This window comes from Equus caballus, chromosome 21, assembly GCF_041296265.1.
Source record: "Equus caballus isolate H_3958 breed thoroughbred chromosome 21, TB-T2T, whole genome shotgun sequence".
NCBI lineage: Eukaryota > Metazoa > Chordata > Mammalia > Perissodactyla > Equidae > Equus > Equus caballus.
This window is the reverse complement of record NC_091704.1, coordinates 11,937,796-11,965,664: the sequence shown is the minus strand read 5'-3', so window position 1 is coordinate 11,965,664 and position 27,869 is coordinate 11,937,796. Positions and strand designations below refer to the sequence as shown.

At 47.7% G+C, this 27,869-nt stretch overlaps 2 long non-coding RNA genes across 52 annotated transcripts in view; one reads left to right on the top strand and one right to left on the bottom strand.

Annotated features, from left to right (window-relative positions):
* LOC102149688 (uncharacterized) overlaps positions 1-27,869 on the top strand; it is a 104,177-nt gene that overhangs the window by 35,906 nt on the left and 40,402 nt on the right. For 39 of the 50 annotated variants that reach the window (XR_011430207.1, XR_011430206.1, XR_011430204.1 and 36 more), the window contains 4 exons: positions 7,688-7,843; positions 9,103-9,228; positions 12,995-13,044; positions 15,244-16,359. This is a non-coding gene — a long non-coding RNA (uncharacterized lncRNA). Of the gene's footprint in view, positions 1-5,261; positions 5,403-7,687; positions 7,844-9,102; positions 9,229-12,994; positions 13,045-13,166; positions 13,231-15,243; positions 16,360-27,869 lie in introns of those variants that run through there. The other 11 variants (XR_011430211.1, XR_011430209.1, XR_011430210.1 and 8 more) reach the window with 4 other exon arrangements.
* Positions 135-7,691, bottom strand: LOC138919740 (uncharacterized). 2 transcript variants are annotated; one of them, XR_011430250.1, is made up of 4 exons: positions 6,216-7,691; positions 5,088-5,469; positions 4,765-4,825; positions 135-4,486 (listed from the first exon to the last, which is right to left on the bottom strand). It is a non-coding gene; the product is annotated as an uncharacterized lncRNA (long non-coding RNA). The 2 variants fall into 2 exon arrangements; XR_011430251.1 differs by having other exon boundaries at positions 5,424-5,469.

Genomic DNA, 27,869 nt, shown 5'->3' with positions numbered 1-27,869 from the left:
AGCACTGGTGACCTTTCAGAAGCCAGAGGAAGCAATCAGTAAGAGCTGAAGTCACTCCTCCTTTTCCCTAAGCACAAGCCCTGAGTTACCTGAAACCCATGCCCCCAACACAGGACACAGAAAAGACATCACTATTATTAGAGAATCATTTATTGGGGAGAATTAATATTCTCCACGAGAAGGAATTATTTTGTGGTGGGAAATTTTCCGCTCTCGAAACGCTGGAAAAGCGTTTTCTGTTGACGTAGAGACGGATCCCTAAACATAGTGCCTTTAGCAGTGGTGAGAACAGCTGGAGGCCCCTGGGCCGGCTTGACGCCTGCAGGTGGAGCTTGGATGGGGCACATGCTCGCTGCGGGGCACGGATAAGGGACGCTTCTGATCCAATAGCTGATCTTTAAGCGCCACGACTTTCTGAGGGTGTCTGTTGTGGTCTCTGATCCGTCTAGAACATGTAGGATAATTCCGGCCAGCAAAGACAACTTCTTGGTGGCAGGACTTGGCGTTTGGCACTTTACAGGAGGGAGCCCTGTAGTTGGAAGGATGCCCCTGGACGGGCTCTGCCTGGGCCTGCTCTTCTGCCTTCTGCTCAGTTTTCACAAACTTCCTCAGGGAAGGAAGGGGCTCTTGAGGGCGGGTGACCTCTGTTGCACACCGCTGCCCCAGTTTCTCCACTGGGAACTTCCCAGGGACCGTCCTGGTCTTCTGAGCCGTGGTGGTCCCAGTAACGGCAGCTCTCCCTTTAACCAGGCCTCTGCTCTGTGCAGATGATATGGGGCGGCCCTTTTCCGGGGGATGGTCTTGCTTTTTGCCTTTTGTCCCAGGACGAAGCCATTGAAAAATGTCGTTCATCTTTTTTCTGAACAGACTTTCAGGAGGAGGCTGTGCCTTCTGTGATGAGGTCTGGGAAGACTTGCTCCCAAGCGTCTCCTCTGATGCTGTGATCTGAGTAGGGAAACTCTTTCTTGTAGGTTGGGATGTCCCCAACCCTGCATCCCCTCCACCAAGCTCTTCTTTGTTGGGGCCCGGAGGGCTCAGTCTCATTGTAGCTGGTGGGAATTTCTTATCCTCGGACCTCTTTAGGTCTTTCTTAGGGACCCAAGGCTCCTGCCGCTGCTGCCTGCTGATCCCACTGTCCTCCAGATGGACACGCAGCACCTGGGAAGCTCCCATGTCCCCACTGGAGACACCGTGGGCATGAGTCAGTGAGGCCTTGTAAGTCAAGCTCTCTGAGGCAGGGGACATGTCAGTGTCTTGGCCTTGGACCTGGCTCTGATTCCTCTTCTCTAGTTTTGACTTTAATTCCCCAAGCAGATGTTCCTTAAGATCCGATGACTTTGGGTCTTGGGGAACTTGTCTTTTTGGTGCAGGGCTTTCAATGGTCCCAGTAATTTCTATTTTACTGTGATTCTCACGTATCATTTGGGAGCTTCCTGGCTTGCTGGTTGTCAACACACTACCAGTTTTTGACTGCAGAGCATTGAGCTCCTTGGCCCTGAATATGTCCCTGGCCGTGTTGTACATGGAAAAGGGTTCCGACTTCATCTTTTTGTCCTGTCGCCCTTCTCTTCTATCACTGGAACTCACTCTCTCATCTTTTGTCTCAGGTTTGGCACCAGCTTGCCTTGCAGGCAGCTCTGGGGGGCATCTGTTGCCTAGTTGAGTAAATTTCTGACTCGTTTTGCCTGTGATGCCACATGTGACAGGCAGATGAGTCTGCCTGGCACCCTTACCCCTCTGAACAACCTCTGCAATCTCTTGGTTGATACCAGAGGGTGATTGTCTCGGCACCCCTTGTCCTTCCCTGCCCATAGGTGATGTAGCAGGGCAATGACGATCCAGGACCAGGGCTGAATTTGTTGTTTCCGCTTTTTCTTGAAGAACAGATTTAGAGCTTCCTCTGTGGGGCTCGAAGCCCTCGGATTTGGAGTCGACTTCCAAAGTTGGGTTATTTGAGGGGGGCCAGTAGAAATAGGGCAAGGACTGGGATGCAGCATCTTCCAATTTAAACGCCTGTATGGATTCAAGGACCCTGCAGGGCAGGCCCCACTCCATCCTCATACGGAAACTTTTAATATGGGTTTCCATCATCTGTTGTGCACTGGAATCAATGAAGCAAAGCTCCTGGAAGGTATTCAGGGAGGAGTCCCCACCCACTGAAGGTGGCAAACTCCTCTGAGTTATTTGGGTGCGGGGTTTGTCAGAAAGCAGCAATGTCTGCTTGCTAGCATGCCATGAACTGCACACCGTCCCAGGGAGCCGAGCCTCACTGATTTCCTCAAACTTCTTGCTCAAATGTGCTTTCAGGACATTTTCAAGTTGTTTCTGATCTAGACTTTCCTCCAAGGCCCTTGAAGCTTTCCCTGACAGACTTGCCATGTGACTATTTAGGTCTTTCTCAGAGTCATATGCCGGATCCTTATCTGAAGAGCTCTCTGGGTCACTCAACAGATGAGCTTTTGGGCCGTTCTCTGGGCTATGCCCCTGATCCTTCCCCATCTCCTTCTCTACCTGAAGCAGTTCTGAACCCCTCTCATGGAAGCTTTTGGATTGGCTCAATCCAACATTTAGATCTTTGTTCACCGAGATCCGTGAGAGTCCACGATTGCTTTCTGACTTAGCTATCTCTGAGAAATCTCTTGGAGGCATCATCAGTGACAGACACTCACAGATCCTGCGGGGCAGGCCCCACCGGTGTTGGATGAGCCTCTTTCGAAGGTGATGTTCCAGTTTCTTCCTCAGCTCATCACTGAGAGGAAACTCTACGGGAAGGGTGGAGATGGAGGCATGGGCCTGGGAGGCCTGATGGTAAGGAAAGTTGGGAGCTGAAGAACAAAATTCTTCCTGAGATCTTTGGACTACAGAGGGGGAACCCCACAAACTTTCCTGTTGCTTCTGCAACACTTTCCATTCCAGTTGTTGAATTTCAGATGAGGTGAGAGACTCTGATTCATCCGGGGGTCTATGGTAACACACTCCACAGATCCTTATCTGGGGTAGAGGACCAGATGGTAGGATTGGGAGTGGGGATTTAAGGTGGGCCTGGGACTTGACCTGAGTGAGAGGTAGGGGCTGGGATTGGGGCAGGGTTTGAGGCAAGGGTTGGGGCTGGATCTCAGGCAAGGATGGAGGTGGGCGATGGAGAGGTACTGGGGATTCTTGGCCCATGGAGGCATTTGAGATGGTATTGAAAAGGAAGATTGTGGTGCAGTCACGTGAGTCACGGATAGCAGAGGGCAAGGACTCGCTGTGCAGAGATGGGAGACCCCAGAAGAGCTGCATACATTTTTCCTGTAAATGGTCCTCCAAGATTTTAGGATATGGGGGCTGCTCATGCATGTGCAGCTCCTTTGGTTTGCCTGCACTGCTCCAGAAAGGAAGGGAGAATGCTGAGTCACACTCATCAGCATTTGACTCTGACATTTTCCCCGAAGGATTTAGTTGGTGGCCTGGCCTAAGTTGTTTTGGAAAAGAGCCCTTCTCCTTCTCCTTTTCCTTCCACATCAGGAAATCACTCCTCTTTCGGACTTGTCTCTCCAGGAGTGCCAGGACATGAGGGCTGAGAAATGAGAGGTTACCAGGCTCTATAAGGTTAGCTGTAGGGTGTCTCTCCAGAGAGGACTCTGGAGAATGGAGGGCAAGAAACTCTCGATTAAAATCACGTGGTGCCAAGGTGGAAGGTGCTAAGAACAAGTCTTTGGCACAAGCTTGCCACCAGGATAATTCTGAAATTGACAGGCTTGAATGGTCAGTGCCTCTGATTGTTGGGACATAAGTGGACAACCCACCAGGGCTATCTGGAGATGAGTTCTCTGGAACAGACTTCAATAAGATGGAAACCGATTTAGATTGAGTCACAGTTAAAGGGTGGTCTGTCGGTGGTGAGACAGACAGGCTTGGTGGTGCGTGATGACAAGCCAGTGAGTCATTGGGATTCATTATCTGGGGCAAATTTGGTAAGGGGTTAATATCTTGGGAAAGGGTGCGGTCAAGAGAGAAGATCGTATTCAGAGACAGAGTGGCCTCTGGTTGGAGAATAGGACCCGTTGCCTGGGTGTCATGTGGTGGGAGAGGGGGAAGGGCAATGGGTTGGGGTGGGGAATGGTCTGCTGGGAATTTGGACTCCAAGGGAGGAATAGGCTCTGGTGGCATAGAGTGACCCGGTGGTGAGGGTGAAAGAAAGTCAGCTAAGGGTGTCATTGGGTTAGGTGAGAGAACGGAGGGGGGCGGTGGGGAAGGGTCAGGTGGAGGGGATGGTGTTAGGTCTCCTGGAGGGACTTCTGAGAAGGCAGAGGACAGAGTGAATGATGACTCAGTCCCAGAAGCTGTGGAAGCCATAGAGGACACAGAGGCAGTATCATCTTCCAGGTCCTCCAGGAACAGCAGCCGATTGATTTCAGCAGTTGTGCTATTACACACCTCACAGGAGGGGTCTGGGCATAATAGTTGACGAATGCGGGTGGTATCGAGAGGCCGGCCTAGGGGCCTGCGGGAGACAGGAAGTAGAAAACTGTAGCCAGGACCAGAACAAGGAAAGGAGGACCTGCTGGCCTGTCAGGGGAGGGGCCACCTGAAGCCTGCTGCCCCTTCACAATGCCCCACATCTATGACTTCACCATACACTCAGCAGCCCTCACCCCAAGGCCTTCATTCACATACCCGTTCCTATGGCAAACCCCTCCCATGACTACTGCAGGCTGTACTGAATCCCTGGAATTGCAGAGAACATGTCAAAGAGGGATCAGGAAAGAAAAGACTGGTCACCTTTTCAGAATAGAAATTAGCCTCCTTTTCTCCTTTGTTTCCCTCTGGTAGTTTCTCCAACCTGGGAAACCAGAAGAGTGAATTACATGTAATAAAGGTAGAAGCATAGGTGTTACACGGGAGTCCCTTTATGGGAGACCCTTGGGATATTAACGGGATATTAACTCTGAAAGCCCCAAGAATCAGTAGATGTGGTCAAACGGTCAATGATAATATTAATAAGGTTCACATGTGTTTGTTGCTTCATTTATAAAGTACTGTCACATACATTATCCCATGGGATGTTCAAAACCACCATGTGAGGAACATAGGTCAATGGTTACCTCAAAGAGGAGTCTGATCATCCAGGAAGTCAACGTAGTTTCACAAGGTCAGGACGCAGAAGTTCTGACTCTTGGCGTCTCCCACGGCAACCCACTGGGCAACACCCATTGTCCAGGCCCATCACTGCTTCATGCCCAGAGCTGGGCAGAGCAGGAATCTGAGAAATGTCTCGGGTTCTGACTACCTTCCCATGAGCCTTTCCTCTGAGGCCTCTATTTTCTGAGAGGGACTCTATCTAGCGACTGACATCCTCAGAGACCATGGACCTGGGACCTCATGGAGAGGACAGGATGTGTCACCCTTGGAGAGCTCAGGTGGGATAGGTGGAACCTTACCACTTGATGTTCCACCTTTTCTTCTCCTCTTGGCTCTGCCCTGACGCTGAGAACAAAAAGAAAAGAATGAGGAGCGAGGACTTAGTTGGCTTGCTCCTCTCTCTAGGAAACTCAGATATTCATCCAAGATTAATGTCACTCTCTATTTTTATTACTAGCACTTTGTGTGCTTTCCCTTTCTGAATTTCTAAAGGTGATAAGATACTTTCAATTTTTCCTTCTTTGAAAAACTCGAAGGAGGATTTTTGGCTAGAGTCCACACTTGATATTCTCAGTCAGAAGTCCTCTGCTCAAGGAGGGCATAGACTCTGAGGCCCCCAGTCACATCTGTGCTTCCTCAGATAGGACCCTGTATCCTGGGACAGAGCTCACACTCCAGTGTCTGCTCAGAGGCTCAGCCCTGCTCTCCTGACCTGCCCAATACAAAGGACGGTTTGGTCGAATGACGCCCGTCATGGGAATGTGACTCGTGATCCAGTGTTGGGAACAGTGTTCTCCTACACAGATCCCAAACTCTCTAAATAACCTAATGCAGGGCCGTGAAATCACTGATGGGATTTTATCCGGGAATCCTCCACCACACCCAGATGGTCTGTGAGTTTTAAATGGGAAACAGTCCCAGCTGAACCCCTAGTCCTGCCTGGCCTATTCCCCTAGAAGGATGATGTTCTATCCTCTATTCAGACTTGCCATCTTAGGAGTCTCTCTGGACCAACTCATTTAAAAATGTGGGACTAGAAATGGAAACAACAATAAAAAATCCCTGTTGGTGGCTTGCCCAGGGATCCTTACCTTTTGGTAGATTTTGGTTTTCCACAAGGTTGGTAAAGATGGAATCCCCACCAGGAAGCACAGGAACAGAAGAAGCAACCACAACCCACACACGATGCTGAGGTTATAGTCACTATCTAAGAATGTTGAGCAGATGCTCAAAAACAACTCCATATGGCTATTCAGAAATGAGAGAACATTCCATTGACTGAACTCCATTTTCTGAATCGCAAGGCTGCCTGAGGCAACTGAGCTCTGAGAGTGTCCGCACTTGCCTATAATCCCAGGCCTGCATCACAGAGCACTGAAGAGTCACAAAGGGTTTCAGAGGGTGGGGGAGGGGACATGAAGAGGGTGTGCCCATGGCCCCTTCCTCACACCAGCCCAGCTGATCTCTCCATCCATCCTGGGCCCTCCAGGTCCCTCTGCCCTACCCTGCCATCCTATTTTCCAACTCTGTCCGTTCATGAAATCATACAATTACATTAATGAAATTTTCTGCCTGTTCCACCTGTACTCCAGATATTACCTGGGCCCCCTTTACTGTTTGGAGAGCTTGACTTTGGTTTCACCAATTCCACTGCCTCGAAAGTCTGAAATGCTCCCTGGAATTTTTGCTTGTACCCAGACATTTACACTCAGAATCATATATGTCCTCAAATCCATCTTTCCTTTAGAATGTTTTTGCCTTACATGAACCCTGATATAGAACTTAAAGTTCTTCTTTACTCATTTGGTTTTGTGAATGTTGAATAACAAATTTTAGTTTTTTGCTTCAGTCAGCCTTTACCATCTTCAGCCAGTGGGGCTGACTCAAATAATTGAAATGAGTAATTCATTATTCAACACTCACAAGACTAAAATCAGTACAGGCGTACCTCACTTAATGAAAGGGAAATGTTTAGAGAAATGCATCATTAGGCACTTTCACTGTTGTGTGAACATCACACAGTGTACTTACACAAACCTAAGTGGTAGAGCCTACTACACACCTAGGCTATGTGGTGCTACCCGTATGGGACCACTGTCATATATGTGGTCCATCAGTGACCGAAACATCGTTAATATTGTTACGTGGTGCGTGACTGTGGTGGATGACAATGACAAAACGGAATACCATTTTCAAGGCTTCTAAAATGGAGCTGGGAGGCCATTAAGGAAGTGGGGCTTATGCTTGTACACCACATCCACCACCAGATGTTAACTGAACTTTTGAGCTTTACCTGACAGCAGAGGTCACATCTTGAAGTGTTTCCTCATTCCAAGAAGGGACAGTCTGCCTAGGACCAACTATGTTCTGGCAAGTCAGCTCACCCCATGCCAGAACCAGTCAGTAACTGTTCACTGTAGACCTTTGTAAGCCTGTGTCCTTTCCTTTTATCTACCCCTGCCTCCTTTGTCTTCCTAGGAGCACATTTGAGCTTCTACTCGAATCTACATCTCCTGAATTGCAATTCTTGAGACCCCAAATAAACTTTTTGGTTCTTTTGCAGTTTATGCCTCTTATTTGCTGACTTTATATGGTGACAGAAGTGGGATCCCTAGCTACTGACCTTCAATTCTGGTGCCACTTCACAGACACAAGCAAGGTGCCTGCAAAGAATCTTTTGTGCTCTGTCGTCTCCTCCTGGTGGCTCTGGTTCCTGGTGGTAAGTCCTCCTGGGCCTGGACCTCCCATTTTTGGTAGAGGTCCAGACTCTTTCTGTAGGCGTCCTTTGATACTGGTTCTGGCCATCCTTCCGTTGTCAGCTTTGTTAGAAACTTCTGTTTCTTTCACTCCTTTTTTGGGCCTTTGATCCTTTGGTAAGTTCATACAGATGAGAAATCCATTTTCTAAGAGGACCACCAAAGAACAGCCCCACTCTGGAACTCCTGCTGGTTTTGTCTTTAAAGAATACAGACCTTCTACATGTAGATTTTTGTCCCACTGGGCTCAGATTACTCAGGGTGATTTAAGGCTTCACTGGCCTAAATGGGGCTCCCTTGAAATTCCTAAATTGGTTTATCTGTGCACTCAATTGGAAAAAGCCTATCAAACCAAACAAATAAAATGGGAAACTTTTTAAAATTGGTATCTTGAGGCCTCTAAATGAAACACTGAAAAGGACACTTCCTTGCAAGCCATAACAATGTCATAACTAAGAATTTCAAATGATTAAATGTAAATGCCATCGATAAAAGAATATTAACTCCTCCTGTATTCGTCAGGGTTCTCTGGAGAACCAAGGAGATTATATATATATATATATATATATAAAATATATATATTAATATTGCTATATAATAGAATATATAATCCATTGTATCTATATTTAAATTCATTTATTTAGTTCTATAAATTACATATATACACTCAAAATTTATATATGAAAGAAACTTTGGCCTCACCCCTAACTGCCTAAAAGAATTTAAGACAGAAGGCCTGTTCCAGGAAGGAGCTGTCAACGTAGGGAACTCTAGATGTGGTAGAGAAGAAGGTACCTAGCCGGGCCCATTTTACACAAGTTCTCTCTCATTTGTTTAGAGATGGCCCAGCAAACATTTGGTTTTCTGTCTCCTTGTGAATTGGCTTCCTCCTCTTTGAAGTCCCAAACCATGACCCCCAACCCCGCGCCTTTGTAAAATATCTAAACCCTAACCATAGGCCTGGCAGACACGCTGTGGACTGAGCAGCAGCATGAAGACCAGGGTCAACCTGATGACATTGTGGGTGGGACTACTGGCTGTTTGTCCACATCCTTGTCCTGGGTGCCCAGGAAGGCAGTCACCCAGCAACTTGCAGTGAGGTGTGGCGTGTGACTATGTTTCAGCCAATGCAATGGGAGTGGAAGTGGTGTGTGCCATTTCCAGGTTGGAACTTTTGAAAGCAGGTGTGTCTTCTCTGTGTTCCTTCTTTCTCCTTGTGCAGATTGGTTGCAGACAATGATACAGGCGTCAGGAATGGCGGAGCCAAGAGACGGGAAGTCATGGGTGACTGACACACCCTGTGGAAGAGAACCACCTGCCCAACGCGAAACCCACCTTGGCCTGTAAGGTAATCACACATAAATTTCTACTCTCTGGTTATTCTTTTTCGGGATGTGCTTGTTATTTTCTTAACTATTATGGAAATATTTCAAATATGCAGAAGAGTACATAGTATGACCTCTATCTCCGGCCCCAATATCCAGAAAGAACAGACGTTCAATTCTGCCCTATTTGCTTCCGATGTTGCATTCATTTGCTGGGGCTGCCATGACAAAATGCCACACGTAGGGTGGCTTAAACAATAGAAATTTATTTTCTCACGGTTCTGGAGGCCGAAGTTCAAGATCAAGGCGTTGGCCGGTTTAGTCTCTTCTGAGGCCTCTCTCCCCGGCCACTTCTCCCTGTGTCCTCACACGGTCTTCCCTCTGTGTGTGTCTGAGTTCTAATCTTCTCTTCTTACGTGACTATCAGTCACATTGGATTGGAGCCTACCCATGTGACCTCACTTGACCTTAATTACCTCTTTAGAGGCCCTCTCTCCAAATACAGCCCTATTTTGAGGTCCTGGAGTTAGGACTTCAACATATGAATTTTCAGGGACATGATTCAGCCCACAACGATATCTGTGTTTTTAAGAAGCAAAATGTTGCCGTCACACCTAAAATTCACATTTCCATCCCGTTCTCCTCCCTCTCTCATCATAGGTATCAGTATCCTAAAATTAATTACATTCTTTATGATTCCAAGAATATCCATGTGCATGGCTCCATTAACAAAAGATTACATTTTTATGCATAGTCAAGACATACATGTGTATGTCTCCATTAACAAATTCTTACATTGTTATGCACTTAAAAAATGTACAGGAACAGCATCACACTGCACATGTCCTTCTTTGATTGGCTTTGGGCTATAAATGGGGAAGGAAAAACAGCAGCCGAGGGTAAGAGAATAAATAAACGGCTTATGCATAAAAACCCAAAAGGACAGATTTCCAAGAGCGTCGCGGTTGGTGACCATGTGGAGGGTCTGGGAGAGAGGTGGTTCTGGGAGAGTGGTTACCTGGAGAGGGCGTGGAAGCTCAGTGCCCTTTCCCCATGTCTTGCCCTATGCGTCTGTTCCATCGAGCTATTCCCGAGTCATATCCTTTTCTAATAAACAGGTAATCTAGTAAGTAAGAGGTTTCTCTGAGTTCTGTGAGCCGCCCTAGCAAATTCGTCGAACCGGAGTAGAGAGTCTTGGGAACCTCCTACTGACAGCCAGTTGCTCAGAAGCATAGGCGACAACCCAGACTTGCTGTTGGCACCTGCAGTGGGGGCAGTCTTGTGGGGCTGAACCCTTAACCTGTGGGGTGTGATGCTGTCTCTGGGTTCATAGTGTCAGAATCGAGTTGAATTGTAGGACACCCAGCTGGTGTCCCAAGAATTGCTTGTTGGTGTGGGGGACTCCCCCGACCCCCAACCCCACACACATTGGAATTGGTACCAGAACCCAGGAACAAACTGTGAAAGATAAGCGTCTTAGCTTGGGTTCCCATAACAAAATGCCATAGCGTGGGTGACTTAAACAACAGAAATTTATTTTCTCACCATTCTGGGGGCTGGAAGCCTGAGAGCAGGATGCCAGCATGGTCAGGTTCTGGCGAGGGCTGTCTCCTCAGCTTGCATAAGGTCCCCTTCTCACTGAGTCCTCAGATGGCGGGGTGTGTGTATGCGTGTGAAGAAACAGAAAGAGAGATCTCTTCAACTTCTGATGAGGCCACAGTCCTATCTGATTTAGGTTCCACCATTATGACTTCATTTTCACCATAATTACTTCCTAAAGACCTTGTGTCTGGACATGGTCACAACGGGGGTCAGGGCTTCCATTATATGAACTGTGGGGAGACAGAATTCAGTCCATAGCAATAAATAAAGAGCAAATAAATAGAAACAAAGGTTTGGCATTTATCTTTATCATTTCCTTTCTTCCTGACTTTACTGTCTCGCTCTTTGTCTAGCTTCTTGAGCAAGCAGCTCGTTGGTTTCTAATTTTTCTTTTTAGATAAGTATATTGAAGGTATCTTTCTTCGAAGTATTGTTTAATTCCGTCCACCAGATTTTGTCATGTAGTGCTTACAGCTATAATATTTCCTAAGTTCCATATGAGATCCCTTTCAACGCAAGGTTCTATAAGTTCCCGGCCATTATTATTATTTTCTCATCTGTCGCTCCTTTTACAAGTATGTAATGTTCCTCCTTGTCACCATGTTGGTTTTGTCTGGAGCCTTACCTCCAGATTTCTATAGATATACTTTTTTATTGACAAGTAAAGGACAAAATGAGGAAATATCTTTGCTATATATAAGCGTGGTATCAGTCTACACTCCTGGGACAGTGTAGACTTCTAATCTGTCACTTATCCACCTTTGTGAAAAGGAATTCTAATATTGGCTCACTGAAGTCATTTTGGTCAACAGCAGAGGAAATTGATAATATGTATGTTTTCATCAGTCAGATAGTCCATGTTGTGCTGTATTCACAACAAACTCCTAAGTCTCAGCTAAAAATAACCAAGGTTTATTTCTCAAACATGCTCCAAGTCATCAGGGGCTGGCTCTGTATTATCCTTGCTCAGTCTGGAGGATTGAGTAGATGGCAGCTAAAAGATGCTCGATCCAACTTCTTGCACAACTGCCAGGCAGGAAAAACACACTCCCACTGTTTGCCAAAGGTTCTGTCTGGAAGAGACAACCTCACTTTTGCTCAAGTTTCATTCACCAAAGGCTCACAGAGTCACCTCTGACTTTAAGGGGCCAAGAAGATACATCCTTTCTGTGGGCCAGAGAAGAGCCGACAATATCTGGTGAACAGCAGTAATAATAACTATACACTGTGCTCTATTGTGCCTTGCAAAGCTTATTTTTGCTTTTTGTTTGTTGATTTTTCAAAAATTCCCTTCAGTTATGTGAGTTACCATAAATCCTTCTAGTCAATTTCTTTAATAAGAAAACTGAAGTTAGCCAGAGTTAGCTTCTTTCGCTTAAAAAAAAAAACTAAGGCATTAGATTTGGCGTTATAAATGTCACTGAGCGGCTTAGGAAAGTGAACTTCAGTTGACACCTTGGGCTGGTTTTGGAGAAAGGGTACACACCGATTTTTCAAGGATAAGGTTTTAATAGGAAAAGAAGCAGGGCATGGCATGAGCCAATATTTAGGTCCGAATAATTACTGGTGGCTGCAGCATGTCAGGCAGGGAGCCAGCTGTTTTTGCATATGCTCTCTAAGTCAATTTAATTCTTTATAAAAACAATATGAGGTGAGTCTTACTATTCATCACTTACATATGCAGAAACTGAGGGTCAGGGAGGTGAAATGACCTGTCCGAAAGTCACTTAACTAGCAAATGATGGCTTTGTTTCAACTCCATCATCTGATCAGGCAGAGGTGAAAGAGAAGAATGCAATGTGTGCTTTTGGGTAGTGGGTACTGTTCGGTTTGGCAGGACTGTGGGATACATGCAAGGCGGAGGGGCCCTTGAGTGCTAAGGCAGAGAGTTGGAGTCTATCAGGTAGGCAGTGAGAGGAAGGTTTCCGCATCAGAGAGGGCACTGGTGGAGCCATGCCTCAGAAACATTGATCTGCTATTGTCCTCTACGATGAAGAGAAATGAGGCACGCTGGAGGCCTGGAGACCAGTTGGAGGAGCATTGTAAAAACTCTCATAGGCCTGAATGGGCATGGGTGTTGGCAACGGAAAAAGAAAAAAGTATTCTATCGAGTCTCCAGACGCCCAGGGAATTGCTGAACGAAGTCTGAGTTCTCCCTATGTAGATAGCTCGTACTTTCCATTATAGGTTTCTCAAGAACTGGCTCCCAGAAAAAACCTGGATGGAGAACAAAACAGGTAAGTGCCCAAGTGAGAAATCTACAAAGCTCCTCTCCCCAAAAATCACCTCTTCCCCATCAGTTGTGGGGCCTAACATTTCACCAACGGGGTTCCGTTCTTTCAAGAGTCTCTTATTTAAGTAGGACTATCTGTGGACAAGAGGGAGAAGCGACACTGGGAAGTGTCCTCATTAGCAGCATCCAGGCAAGTAACATAAATGTATGAGGGCACTCTGGGGGGGCACCGTGAAGAACAGGGCACATGCTCCATGTCAGGGGGGCCTCTCGGTTCTGGCTGAGGGGCCCAAAGTTGCAGGATCTACTATTTCAGCAGAAACCTCATAGCTAAATTTTTTGGGAAAGTCCTCAATTTTACAACATTGCAACCAGTTTCAACTTCTTAATATCACTGCGCTGGCCACATTCAGTTCTTAATTTGTTACCAGTTTGCCACCTCTAGGTTAAATGTTAGTACCATTTTATCAAAACCTTTCCATATTTGAAAGCACATCTTTAGTAAAAGTAGCTACAGAGCAAGTTCATTTGGATTGCCGAGAGCTGGGATAGAGAAGTCTGGGAGCCGGGCAGGGACTGTAGGGAGGCCCCTGGACCACGTGCTGGGCATCCTGGTGCCTTAGCTTTGAAAGGGAGATGGACGACAGCAGTGACAATATTTGCTGCAACCGGGCCCTCCTGGGCGACCACCCAGAGCTGGGCCTGGAGCCGAAGGAGGGATGGGCAAGCTGTGCTGCTCCCAGCTCCAGTTGGCCCCTTCCCATTATTACAGGAGTGCAGTTGCGTGGTGTTTGAAAAAGCATCCCTAGTTCCACGAAATGATTTACAGGACACCAGACTCTGCATTTCAGAGGTCTCCGGTGTACCATAAAAAATATATTCTAAAGGAATAATCTTTATCTGAGCTGAAGCTGCAGTGAAGGAAGCTCATGTCCAGCTGAGAGCAGCCGTGAGCTTCTGTTCACTCAGGGAAAAGTCTGTGTTCATGTTATTGGAGCAACATTTTTTTCTCTCTTTGGCACTAGGTATCTAGTTAATATTTAGACACTATATACATTTTCTTTCAACTGTTGTCCCCGTTATGTGATCAAACAAAACCGGAGATGCCAAGCACATCAGCCCTGTAGGTGAAAGCAGACCCTCCAGGCACCCAGCTGTGGCTAGCAGGGTAAACAGGACTCACTGGAGCCAGCCTCTGGGAAAGACTGGCGCCAGGTGCGTGCAGGGCCAGCCCCTGCCCCCAGGAAGCAGAGTTCGCTGGAGTGCCTCAGTTGATAGCTCTGCCTGTTCCTGCCATTCCAGCCTCGCGTTTCCTCTACCTCCCTGAGCAAAAGGAAACAGGAAGCAAAGTGTAGTTTTGAATGTTCCAAAGCTTTCTGATGTTTACCATTCCCCCCAGGAGAGGGACGTGAGGGACAGAAATCTCTCTGCAAAGAAGATACTTTGTAATTCAATGAAGCGATGCACAGACACAGCAACACAACTTCTCTCTGCTTATAAGGTGTTTAGAGCGATGATAGTCTCAGTCTATTTTGGTCCAGGGAAATCCAGGGCGCATGTGCATCTGTGGTTCAGGGTGTCCAGGAGGAGACAGCCTCTCCTTTTGGAGCAGAAAGCACAGTCAACCAACCGGTGGCGGGACAGAGGCAGAAGCTCTAGGGCAAGGAAATTTGTGGGTTTGTGTCAAAGCTCCACCAATCAGGAGCTTCAAGTTAAGATGGGGAGGCTGGAAAGATGGAAGTTGGCATGGGAATCCTGGTATGGACAAGAAATTCCTCCTGGGTCAAAGGCAGGAGGATGTCCAGGAAGGGAGAAGGGCGGGTCATGGATGGACCGAGTTTGCCTGGAGTCCCATGAGAAAAGGGGAAGCGAGAGCTCACCGCCTTGTGGCCGCCAGCTACCTGTTGGGCGGCACTGGCGGCAGGCGTCGGGCTCTAAGTCTCTGAAAGTATCAGGAGAGGGAAGGAGAAACTGGCGTCCCAGGCTCCCAGGGGAGGGGAACCTCTCCAGCATGAATGTGGTGCGGGGCGGGGGAGGGGGGCACGATCTCCGCTTTGCCGGGTGCCCCAGGCCTAGTGCACGCCGCCTCTGTTCTACGTCCCCCTCTGCAGGCGCGCTCGAGGCGCACTCCCTCTTCCCTTGGCGGCGCGGACCGCGCGCCCGGGCCCCTCCGCCTCCCATCCACGCCTTTCTCTTCCCGCAGAAAGTTAGCAGCGGGGAGGGAACTCGGGGCTGCAACAGGGCGCGGCGGCGGCGGCAGAGACTGAAGCAGGAGCCGCGTCGGAGCCGGGGAAGCGGGGGCGCTGCAGACGGAGCAGGTGCAGCCGGCGGGTCCACGCGCCCCCCTTGGTCCCCTTGCCGGAGGCTGAGGGGGGTGGTGGGGGGCCACCCGGACTCCGTGGGAAGAGTGGGGAGGGGGATCATGCAGCCGGGCTCTTCCCCGGCACAGCGCGACAGCGGCCAGGGCCGGGGTGCAGTGGCGTCACTTCATGCAGCCTGGGCGGCTGGGGGAGGGGGGGGGGCGGGCGGGGGCGCTGGCGGCGGCTGAAACCATGTCCGGGCTGCGTCGGGGGCTGCCGCCGCCGCTGCCGCAGCGAGCCCGGAGCCGCGATGACCCCGTGGCCCGCACCTCCTCCGCCTCTGCCTCCACTTCTCGCCGCGCCGCCGCCGCCTGGCGCGCAAGCTGCTTTTTCTCTGCGCCTTGTCCCTGTCTGTCACCTACCTGTGCTACAGCCTCCTGGGCGGCTCGGGCACCCTGCAGTTCCCCGTGGTGCTGCAGGAGCCGCCGGCACTGCCGCCGAGCCCCTGCCGAGCCCGCCGCCACCCTCTCTACTGCCGCCCCCCATGCGCCTCGGCACCGCCTCACAGCCCTCCGCGCTGCCGCCGGACAACGCGAGCCGCGAGGAGCCTCCGGAGCCCTCCAAGCAGCCCCCTGCCCCCGGGGCCGACGGCTGGGGTCTGGCGAGCGGCAGCGGGTTCGCTAGGGACCCCTGGCTCCGGACCCCTGTGGCCCCTGGCGAGATGATCACGGCGCAGAGCGCGCTGCTGGAGAGGGAAGCGCAGAAGTCCAGCACCACCCACGAGGAGCTCGCAGGCCGGAGAGCGGTGAATGGGAGCAGCGAGAGGGGCGGCGCCCTCAGCACCCCCAACTATGGGGAGAAGAAGCTGCCACAGGCGCTCATCATCGGGGTCAAGAAAGGAGGCACCCGCGAGCTGCTGGAGGCGATCCGAGTCCACCCGGACGTGCGGGCCTGCGGGCCGTGGGCATAGAGCCACGCTTCTTCGACAGGAACTACGAAAAGGGGCTGGAGTGGTACAGGTAGGACCCTGGGCTCGGCGCAGGCGATAGATGGGTGGGGAAGACCCAGAGGGAAAGCTGCGGCTTCTCACGCCCTTCGACATCCAGGCACCTCCCCGAGAGCCCTTCGCCCCACGAGGGCTGTGCGGACCCTGGCGGGGCTGCTCGGGGGAGCGCGGAGAGGACTGGAGGCTGGCCAGGGATCACTGTATTTCAGGGCTAGGGGAGCTGGTGTCACACTGCCCTGCCTGCCTCAGGCTCCTCACCCAGGGAGGTGCTTTCTGAAGCTGCCTAGCTCCACGCCTGGAAATCCCCAGCCCAGGTGCCCACGGGGTGTTTCGCAGGCCAGTCTCTTGTGGGGCTCAGCGCTGCTGCGTTGGGGACGCTAAGGCATGAAGCAGGATAGCTAGATTGACTGAAGGGCTTTGAGATCTCTTGGAATCTCTCAAAATCGCCCTCAAACGTATTTGCGTGTCTGGAATCCGACTTTAGTATTTTCAGGTTAGAGCAAAATGAACAGGGAACAGTTAAAAAGATGATGCTGGCGAGTTTTGGCTTGCTAGAAAAGACTGAGGATGTTCCCCATCTCCAGCAACCCTGGGTTGCTTTGGCATCAGGAGCATCGAGGTCTGCAGGACAGTCGGTGCCCTAAGAGTTTTTACATCCTGCACCCCTGCCCTTTCTAACCGTCGCCTCCTTGGCAACAGATTAGAGCTTCTGTCTTGTGAGGTGTTCATCTCCCTTGTCTTCCACCGTCTCCCAGCGGTGAGGGAAAGGAGAGGAGAGTAGAAAGTTAAGTGCAGGTAAAATAAATTAGTAATCCGGCTTTCTTGCCCGCCATTACATTTAAAAAACACTGGAGCAGATTCCCAAAAGGCAAACCTCCTTTGCTCCCCCCCCCCCTTTTTATCTCTTTCTGAAAAACATCTGGATGGCTGGTCCCATCTCTGTTGCGTCTCAGTAATTAATTGGAATTGTCAGACAAACACAGGCTTTGTCAGCTAAAGTGGTATTATCATCTTCACAAGGCCAATAGGTAAAATAAGGATTGTTTCCTGACAAGTTGCCTTGCTGTTGAAGAGATGTGCTTTCTAAGTTTAAATTACAGCCTGTGAAAGTTTTAGAAATAACCTAACTTCAGAAATATATAGCAAATGTGTATTATATAATAATATATATTACTATAGGTATGTATTATATAATATCTATTATATATGAATATATAATATGTATTGATTGATTTCTTCCGCTTTAGAAAATACCCCTTATGCTTTCAAAGCTTGAGAAAAGTACACTTAGGCATAAACATTCCAGCAGGTTAAATGGAAACAGCAAATGTGTCTGTTAATGTCTTGTCTGTTTCAACCGAGAGAACTAATTGCAACATTTTAGGAGGCTTCAAACAGCCGCTTCCTATCAAAACAGAAACCAGTCAATGCCTGCTTGAACTGGAAAATCAGTTTTATAACATTGCAAGTCATGGCTTCGAGTTTGCGATTATAATTAAAAAGGTGTCAGGATGATTAATGCAGCAACAGCAAACCAGAGAAAGAAGGGGATGTTTGGGAAGGTTTCGGTTGTTTAATTGTTGGTTGTAGGAATGTTCTGATTTCTGCTGTGGGGCAGCTTCAGCCCTATGAGGGTCACTGTGGTCTTTTCCAGTTCTAATTTTAAAGCTGTGTATCTTGTGAGAAGTGTCAGAAGCCCTTTGGGGGAGAGGAAGGCCTGAGGATCAGACCTTTCCAACATGTGTTGTGTTGCTTTGTGGCAGCTGGAAATAGAGATGGGGTGTTTGATTCAGGTGACTTAAAATAACGTTGATGACGTGTGCGTGGTGGAGTGCTTGTCAGGAAGTCCCATCGTAGGGTCTGGAGAATTTTCTGAATGAAAGGATAGAAGATGCCAGATTTTCTCATGTTGTTTTTACACTGTGGCTTGGAAAGGAAGGTATGAACTGGCCTCGCTGTCGTGACATGGCTACTGAAGATGTCATTCCAGCTCGGTGGTACTCTCAGCCATCACTTGTGGTATTTGGGCCTTGTGGTATTGGGTGTCAGTATTTGGTAGCCACCTGTAGAACTGTTCCACTGGAGAGGTGTGGACAGAACTGGATCCTCTTGATCCTCACTTCAGAGGACCATGCGGTGTCTCTGTGTCCTCGATCTGCTATGCCAGTGACTTGCCTGTGGGAGACCCTTATGTTCAGTGGTGCCGATTGGAAGTGCGGGAGGAGAATCTGTCTAACATAGAGGTAATCATTAGCCACCCAAACCTGGCTGTTGAGAAGACTCCCAGAAACCCCTTGGACCTGCAGGAGCCGAGTGGGCTGGCACTGGCCTTGGACCGCTCTCCAGCCTTATGAGGGACAGCAGTGCTTTGAGGACATTTGTGGGATTTTTCCTTGCTGCACCTCTTCAGGCTCCTCTCTCTCCCATGTAGGAAGAGGGGATGACAACCTCACTCTATTGTAGGAAAGGAAACAGTGGCATTGATTCAAACCAGTAACAGAAACCCTTCCTCTTGGTTCCCTGATGCAACTGCGTCTTTTCAGTGGTGGCATCGCTACTTAAATGGTTATACCACGTATTCTGCCTGAAATCTTACTCTACTGTTTAACTGGTTAGAGATCCACAGGTTAATTAAAGGCTTTGATTTCCCCCATATATTTATTTTGTTTTTGTTTTTCTTTTCAGTGTGTTTCCCAATAGCCTACTAATTCTGCTAGTGTTTCTGTTCTGGTTGTGTTTTCAGCAAGAGGGAGAGCGAGAAGAAATTGGGGCTGCTCTCGGCACAGCTGGCTTGGGGTTTCCTCATATCCAACTAGGCAGCACTAGCAGTTTTATTTCTGGTGTCCCTCAGGCTGTATCTAAATCTGGGTTTTGCTTTCTTCTGTGCTGTTGATCTAACGTGAGTCAAAGACACATCTGAGATGAGGACATGTGCATTGGATTTTCAGGGCAGTATGGACTGATGGATTAGGATGTGTGTGTTAAAGCTATGGAGAAGCAAGCCTCACTTGGTGGATGGACAGAGGCCAGTGATTAATAAGTGGGAGTAGATTAAACCCTCCACTCCTTCCTCTGTCCACCCCCCAAATAAAAGGGTAAAGCCAGAACACACCTTTCAGTATGAGCCGATACACTCTGGCTGGGCAGAGACCTGAACTCTCCTAAGGGATGGGACCTTGTGGCAGGCCAACTGGCTGCCACGGCAGAACTCATCAAAGTGAGAGAGACGACTCGAGCTGTGGCCTCCCTCGTGGTTTACAGACTGAACAGTAACCGTGACCACTTTGCTCTGGGAGCCACTCAGCTCCAGGGTGCTGAGAAGGGACCCTCCACGGTTTCCAGTTGTCTGCAGTGGTAGCAGTTAATAGGCAGGTCCCATTGGCTGGGGGAAAATAACTCAGGAAAACAGCTTCAGTCATGCTCATGCCACACAGAGGAAAGTGGTCAGCACCATTATTCGCATGTGGTATTTGGAGAGAATGAAAGAGGACAATGGAAAGGCACTGGCATTGATTGAATGCCTGTGATTGTGGTGGTTGGTGCTTCACAGACATGTTATCACATCGGGGTGTCATGATGAGGCTGTGAGTTAAACAGCAATATTCCTGGTTTACACTCCAGGTGGCTCCCGGAGGGTGAACCACTGGCTGAAGGTTGCTCAGCTGGTCAGTGGTTGAGTTGACCACATCTGTCCAATTTCAGGGTGCTGGTTTCTTTCCCTGTGCCACGCTACCACTCAGAAAGTACTGGAATGTCTTTTCCTTCTTTCATTCAACAAACACTTAATAACGTTTACCATGTGCCCAGTACTGTTTTAGGTACTGGGGATAAAGTGGAGAACAAGACAGAGGGAGGACCTGTTCTTGTGGAAATGGCATCTTTTAGTAGGGTGGTAGGGGAGACAGCAAACAAACGAGTCGTTCTTTTAACCTTTTTAATGTGGCTGTAGAAAACTTAAAATGACACTTGTGACTCCCATTGCATTTCCAGTGGGCAGGGCTCCTGTAGAGCAGTGCTTTTTAAACTTGAAATGCACATGGATCACCTGGGGTGTTGTTAACATGCAGATTCTGATTCAGCAGGTCTGGGGAGGGGCCTCAGACTCTGCATTTCTAACTTCCCAGTTGATGCTGATGCTGCTGATCCCTGAACCTCACTTTGAGAAGCAGGAGTTTAGAGAGTAATTGGGGTGTGTGTGTGTGCATGCACAGATATTATTTTAAGTCAAATGGTTAGGGGAAACCTCTCTGGGGAGGGGATGTAAATGAAGTGAAAGAGTAAGAATCTTCCATGTGGATATGTAGGTGGAGAGGTTTCCAATAGAGGGAACAGCAGGCACAAAGGCCCTGAGGTGGAAACAGGCCTTATGGCCTTACAGAGTGTTCTTTCATTATTTCAAAAGCAAGGCGTTTGTAGCTGGACAAAATTGGGTTTTGCAACTTACTAGTTAGATGATCTTGGTTGGATAACTGATTTAACATCACTCATTTTCAGTTTGTTTATCTGAGAATAATGCCTGCCTTGCAGGATTGTTGAGAGGAACAAATGAAATAATAAAAGTGAATGTATTTTCTAAGCAAAAAGTGAGTATCCTAGACCAAAAATCCAAATGGACTCAACTACTGGGTTTTTCCATTTCTCAAATCCTTTTGGTCTCATATGCCTTACCTTCTGTCACAGCTGTCTTAATACTGAGAGAAGAGTCTGTTATTGGGGGTGTTTTTAGGAAAAGTCTAATAATGATTGGCTTTGCAGTCTACATCTGCTTAACCTCTTAAACCAAGGGTCACCAACTCACATGCCTTCTGGGCCCACAGCGATTGTATAAATGAGTGAAACAGACCAGGTGGGGAGAAACTGGGATGCACAAGCTCTGTCTAAAGGGACAGCTACTCTTTTCCACGTGCAAATGTGGCATCAGGGTTATCAGATCTTCCAGTTGGTAAGAGAAACTGGAAATCCAGTTTTTGATGTGAAATTATCTGGTGTTTAATGTTGGCAACAGACGGAAATTTCTTCCGAGCGCAGTGTGGGCTAGCACTGCAGACAAACAAAACCCACCTGTGGGCTCGGTACAGCCAGCCGGCTACCAGTCTGTGGCTCTGGCTTAAACTCATTTTGGAAAGTAACTGGCACACCCGTACCCTTTGTGGTTGTCAGAATTGTGGCTTCTGTGTGCTGTTTTAGGTTACAGTTTTCCCCCTTTGCAGATGTTGCAAGAGCATGGGGCAAATACCTCCCAGATACATTGCAACAACAGCAAAAGGAGCTGGGTAGAAAGAGGAACATCGAGGCAGAAAAAGACAATTCCCCAATAAATTTCCCATTTGTTCCCAATGAACATTTTCCAGAAGTTGAGAAAATTTTCAGCTTTTCACTCATTAACGAGGCAGTCCCCTGTTTGATCCATATTGATAAACTGTACTTATGTAATAGGGTCTGGTCAGGTGGATTGAGTAAGACCTGAGAGTTAGAAAAACTGAGTTCTGGCTTTGCCTTGCCCCATCCTAGTTCTGTTGGGCGTTGGGTTACTTATATTAAATTGTTTCTTTCTCTCCTTTTCTTTTCTTTTCATCTTTTTTTTTTAAATCCCTGTTTCTTTTCTGATGAGGTTATATTGTCTCCGTAGGGCCCATTCGCCCACTAAAATGCTTTGGTTCTGGAGCAGACGTCTGTGTTAGACCCTTCAGAGGAAGCAGGAGAGCACTGTAGGAGCAACATTATTTGGAGCCAGTTTTTGTATCTCTGAGTCAGAATCCACTGCATCCTCCTTGTGTGACCTTAGACAAGTTACTTAATATCACCAAGCCTCCATTTTTTTGTCTGCAGAATGGGCTCAATGTTACTTACTTGTAAGTGATTATGTGAGGGTGAAATGAAGTGGCCCTTAAAAAGTGCCCCCACGCAGAGTGTATGACATGATAAATTTCTTCTTCTCCTTCTCTCCTCTCTCTCTTTCCTAATTTTCCTTTTCCTTTGCATTTCTCCTTCATTTTCCTTCAATTCCTTCCTTTTATCTTGCCTATCAGTACAGAAGGCCCTACAGAGAAAGCTGTAATGCATTTTTCATTAGCAAATCATCTTTCATTTCAAGATTATGTCTGAATGAGGGATCTCAAACCCTGAAGCAGATCTTAAGTAGCTCTCCAGAGAATAATCCAAACCGATTCCAGAATTGGGTCTACTGTGACATGAGCCGAAGGAGGAGAAGAGTCTGATTTCCTGGGGTACCTGCAGCCAGCCTTCTCCACTAAGGGGACGGGGGATGGAAGGGGGCAGGCTCTCGGGGCTTTCCTTCTCATATTTTCTTGAGCCCACTGTAGGAAGGAGGCCGCTTGCAGTGGAGAGAGACTGAGGCATTTAGAATGCTGAGGGCATGCTTTGCCTTCCATTTTTCTGCAGAGCTGAAGGCACTGGAGAAGGCAGGACTGTTCTGGCAGACCCCGCCAAACTCCCTACGTTGCTATTTGGCCACTTTCCCTGGAGTTCTCCGGCCATCATAACATGACTTAATTATTTTAACTTTTGTAAATCATACCAGGCATTTTTAGTTTTAAATTGAGTCAGGAGAGGGGCCTTGAGACTTTAGGTGAATGAGAGATTGCCAGGGTTGTACGTTAGAAAGTTTTAAAGGTTTTGGGTTTGCATAATGGATGCTATTTCTGAAACTGATTGAACCAACGATCTTTCAAGTAATCTCTTGATTCCATTGGTCTCTGCGGTTTGACAAGCTCCTCTGTAACTGTCTTGGGAATTTCAGTCTGAAATTATAATTCACTAAGGGAGCTTTTCAGCCCATCTTGCCATTCATTAAAAGCAAGCGGTTGATTTTTTTTTTTTCTTAACACTCACTAGTTAGGGTTGCCTACCTTTACTTTTTTTTTTTTCAATCTTTATTTAAGAATGTGTAAAGCATATTTACAGGGAAACAAAGCAGCACATCAATTAGGCAATACTTTTTTGGTTGTGAATGATAGAAATTGAGCTTAAATTATTATAAACAAAAAAAAGATGCTTTATTGGCTTATGTAATTAGGAAGTCTGTGGGGTAAGTGGCTTCAGGAAAAGCTGAATCCAGGGGCTTGAGTGATTTGACAAGGTCTCTGTCTCTTTCCATTCTTTGCCGGGTTTGTCTCTACCTTGCCTCATTCTCAGATAGATTATCTCACTACATTTTAGGCAAGATGGTAAGCAGCAACCCGAGACAAACATTATATGTTTATTTAATTCTTTTGGAAGTAATACATTTTTTTTAAATTGAGAGGTTTATGCTTTCCCCCAAATTACAGAATTGTTAAACCCCATTACGGAAGTCTCTAGTGTATTGTTTTCCTCTGCATTGTGTTGAATTGTAAATGCTATTGCAAATTCCAGAAATATAAAATTTTCTAAATTTTATAGTCTCTTTTCTTGGTCTCTTGAAAATTTTCAGCTAGCTCTATTCACGTAAAAATACCCTCAACCAAAAGCAGTAGTAAACCATAGAGAAGAAAATAACTTCTCCATTAAAACACAGACGGCTCCACCACAAAGGCCCATATGAAATGAGCACACATTCAAGCAAAGCTGAGTTCCCGAAGGCCAAGAAGATTCCGTGATGGATTGCCTCCAAAGGAGAAGCGTAGACCCATATTTTCATGAGTACAGTTTTGCTGATCTAAAGATGTCTGGGCACACTGAACAAAGTACTTTACTTATAAATGTAAGTTCACATTTGTGATGTCTGATCACTGAGATAACTAATAATGAGGCTACATGAAACTTAGGGTAGATAAGTGATTTTGAAAAAACTTTTCTTAAGAGCTTCTGCAAGAAATTCCTGGAGATGCCTGTGGTCCAGGTTGGGTCATGTGCTCATTCCTAAAGCTGTCGTTGTGTAGTACCCTCATCGGGCCTGGCTGATGTAGCCACCCCTTTGGCCTGGAGTGGTGGGGGGAGTAAGCAACCAGGGCTAGTCCCACTGAGACCATAGGGAATAGTTTCCCCATGAAGATGAGGTGTTCAAGGGTTCTGTTGCTAGAAGTGGGGACCAGTCTAGCCACATGTTTATTAAACCTATAAAGATCTACTTGGGACAGGTGTATGATCTCTCTGAGTATTTTAACCCAGAAAGAGGGACAAAGGGTTAATATTGGGAGGTTCCATGCACTTGTTATTTTAGTTATTCATTCATTTATTTATTCATTAACCATGTATTGACTGTCAACTTTGTGCTGGGGCAGACATGAATCAGTCATGGCCGGTGACCTGAAAGAGCCTGCAGAGTGGAGAAACGGACAAGTGAATGGTTACCTCACAAAGTAATAAAAGTCCTGACACAGTGGGGTTTATTCCAGGAATGGAAGGATGGTTCAATCTTAGGAAATCTAATAATTTGGCTTATTCTTAGTACGGGTAAATGAGAAAAATTCTATGATTTATTTGATGGATGCTAAAAGGCATGTGATTAAATTAGCATCTATTTCTAATTTTTAGAACACCTCCTAATAAAATGGGATCTTCCCCAAAGCCAGCATCATCTTTAATGGTGTAATACTAGAAACATTCCCATTAAATCCAGAGCAAGACTAGAATGCCCATTATCATCACTATTATTTACCATTGCTCAGTAATTAATAGATGATGCAGTTAGATACAAAAAAGAATAAGAAAGGGGGAGGTAGAATTATCAGCATTTGCCAGTAATTTCATTTCTTTTGGAAAATCTAAGATAACCAATCCCCCCATGAATCTATTAGAAACAATAATAGGGTTCATTAAGGGCATTGATGAGGAAATTACTATGCAAAATCTGTAGTTTTCCTATATGCCTACCCGAACCATTTTGGAAATATAATGAGAGAAAATATTCTATTTATAGAACCAGCCAACCAAACAGAATAACTTGAAATATATTTAGCAAAAGTTGCAAGGGACTTGTAAGAACCAAATTTTAGTACTTTATGGAGGGGCATCAAAGAAAGAGGAGTAAATGGAAAGTGACCTCTTTCTCTTGGCTAGCATGTCTTTTTTCCATCCCTCCCCCCTCCTCCCTCCCTCCCTCTCATCTTGTCCCTGGCTCTTCCCTTCTCCCTCCCCCCTCCCTCCCTCCCTCCCTCCCTCTCATCCTGTCCCTGGCTCTTCCCTCCTCCCTCCCCCCTCCCTCCCTCCCTCCCTCTCATCTTGTCCCTGGCTCTTCCCTCCCCCCTCCCTCCCTCTCATCTTGTCCCTGGCTCTTCCCTCCCCCCTCCCTCCCTCCCTCCCTCCCTCCCTCTCATCTTGTCCCTGGCTCTTCCCTCCCCCCTCCCTCCCTCCCTCCCTCCCATCCTGTCCCTGGCTCTTCCCTCCCCCCTCCCCCCTCCCTCCCTCCCTCTCATCTTGTCCCTGGCTCTTCCCTTCTCCCTCCCCCCTCCCCCCCCCTCCCTCCCTCTCATCTTGTCCCTGGCTCTTCCCTTCTCCCTCCCCCCTCCCCCCTCCCTCCCTCCCTCTCATCTTGTCCCTGGCTCTTCCCTTCTCCCTCCCTCCTCCCTCCCTCCCTCCCATCTTGTCCCTGGCTCTTCCCTTCTCCCTCCCCCCTCCCTCCCTCCCTCCCTCCCTCCCTCTCATCCTCTCCCTGGCTCTTCCCTCCTCCCTCCCTCCCTCTCATCTTGTCCCTGGCTCTTTCCTCCTCCCTCCCTCCCTCCCTCCCTCTCATCCTGTCCCTGGCTCTTCCCTTCTCCCTCCCCCCTCCCTCCTCCTTTGATTAGAGTTCTTTGCTGCTAAGTTGAGGGTGTGTTTGAGAGTGGTCTGAAAGTATTGGTTATATGAACGTGGCGAAAATGTTGTACTTCATTTATAGAATTCCCTTACTTTCCACATTACGGAGAAGATGGTAAGACAGCTGTTACTGTTTAGATTCATAAACAGTGCGGTGGGTGCTGATTGTTTTCTATCCCAAATTCAGGGGTGGTAGGACTGTGCCAAGATGTGGATTAATAGTTGAATTGGTGTAAATCAGTAAATTTACATGCACTCCTGTTGCTGCAAAGCAAAAGTCCAGTCAGGGACAAGTGATGGTTATTCTCAATGGGACAGGGAGATGACGGTGTGGATGGGAAAGAATAATGGTGGTGGTGGTGGTGACAGCATGGTGATAGACACACATTGTATTCCTGTGTGTGCACCAGGCTCTGCTCCAAGCAGTGGAGTCATTCAGTCTTCAGAGGACCTGGCGAGATAGGCGCTGTGATTTTACAGGCGAGGGAGCTGAGGCACAGAGAGGTCAAGTAACTTGCTCGAAATGTGGAGTTGAGATTCAGACCCAGGTGTTTGGTCACAAACATGCAGCATTTCCTTTTATTTGTTTCAAATCTCTTTCCCACTGGAGGTGGTGTCTTCCAGCATCACGGGAGTGAATAATCACTGCTGGCGTTCCCTGCTAGGAGCTTGTGATTTTCCGCATGCAGATGGACTGCTTGCCTACCAGATGGGCTAATTGAGGCGGTCTGGACCCAGCAGCAAACTGTGGCACTGGCTTCCATTCTGGGACCAGGCTCATTCCCACTGTTCCCTTCTCCTGAAATACTCGGTCCCAGATCCTTAAACTACCCTAGGCTCCTTATCTGTCCTTCAGGTGTCGGCTCAAATTTCAGCTCCTGGAAAATACCTCTCCCAGTTACCTAATTTAAAGACCCTTTTCCACGTCTGAGCTTGTGACGCTGTTTTATTTTCTTCAGAGCATTTACTGCTTTCCAAAATCATGCTACTTAGTTACTTCTTCCTCACCAGAAGGCAGATTACATGAGAGTGGGGGTCTTGTCCATCTTGTTCCTTGCCGGCGCCCAGAACAGTGCTTAGCACCCAGCAGGCACTCAGTCATGGTAGTTTATTAATCACTAATTCTGAATCAATGAATTATTGAATGGAAGGAGGGCCTGTTGTGTGCTAACTTTTCTTGCAAAACTCCAGGCTTCTGAAAAGAAATGACACTAACGTTTCTTGGGAACTCTGGCTAAGAATTGTTGTCAGCTCTTTCACGTCCTATTTTTGCAAGACTATTTTGGGTACAAGAAAGAGAAACCCACTCAAACAAACCATGTGGGCTCAGCAGTCTCCCACAAGCTGCCTACCGCACAGGACATCACCTCCTTTATTCCTCACTGCAGCCTCGTGAAGTCGAGACTTTCTCATCCCAGTGTTACACAGAAAGTGAATGTGACCTGGAAGGGCGGGCAGGAGTCCCAGCGTCACACAGCAGGCTGGCACAAGCCAGGTGTCTTCACTGTAACACGTGGCTTTTGGTTCCTGGCCTTTGTTGCTGATGCTGCCGAAGTTTTAGAAGAGTTCAATTACTCCCGATAGACCGTTATGCTCTAAGAGTGGATTATGTTTCTCTAAATGCGTTATCGAAATTACATAGTTGGCATTTAACAATCAAAACATTACGCTGAGGCCCGTGTTTGATATGTCACTCACTGTAGGTACAGGGGCACCCTTCCTGGTGCCTCCTGGCTGAGCCTTCTGCAGGGGGCTGGAGGGTTGGGTGTCGCTGGAGCTGAGGAAGTA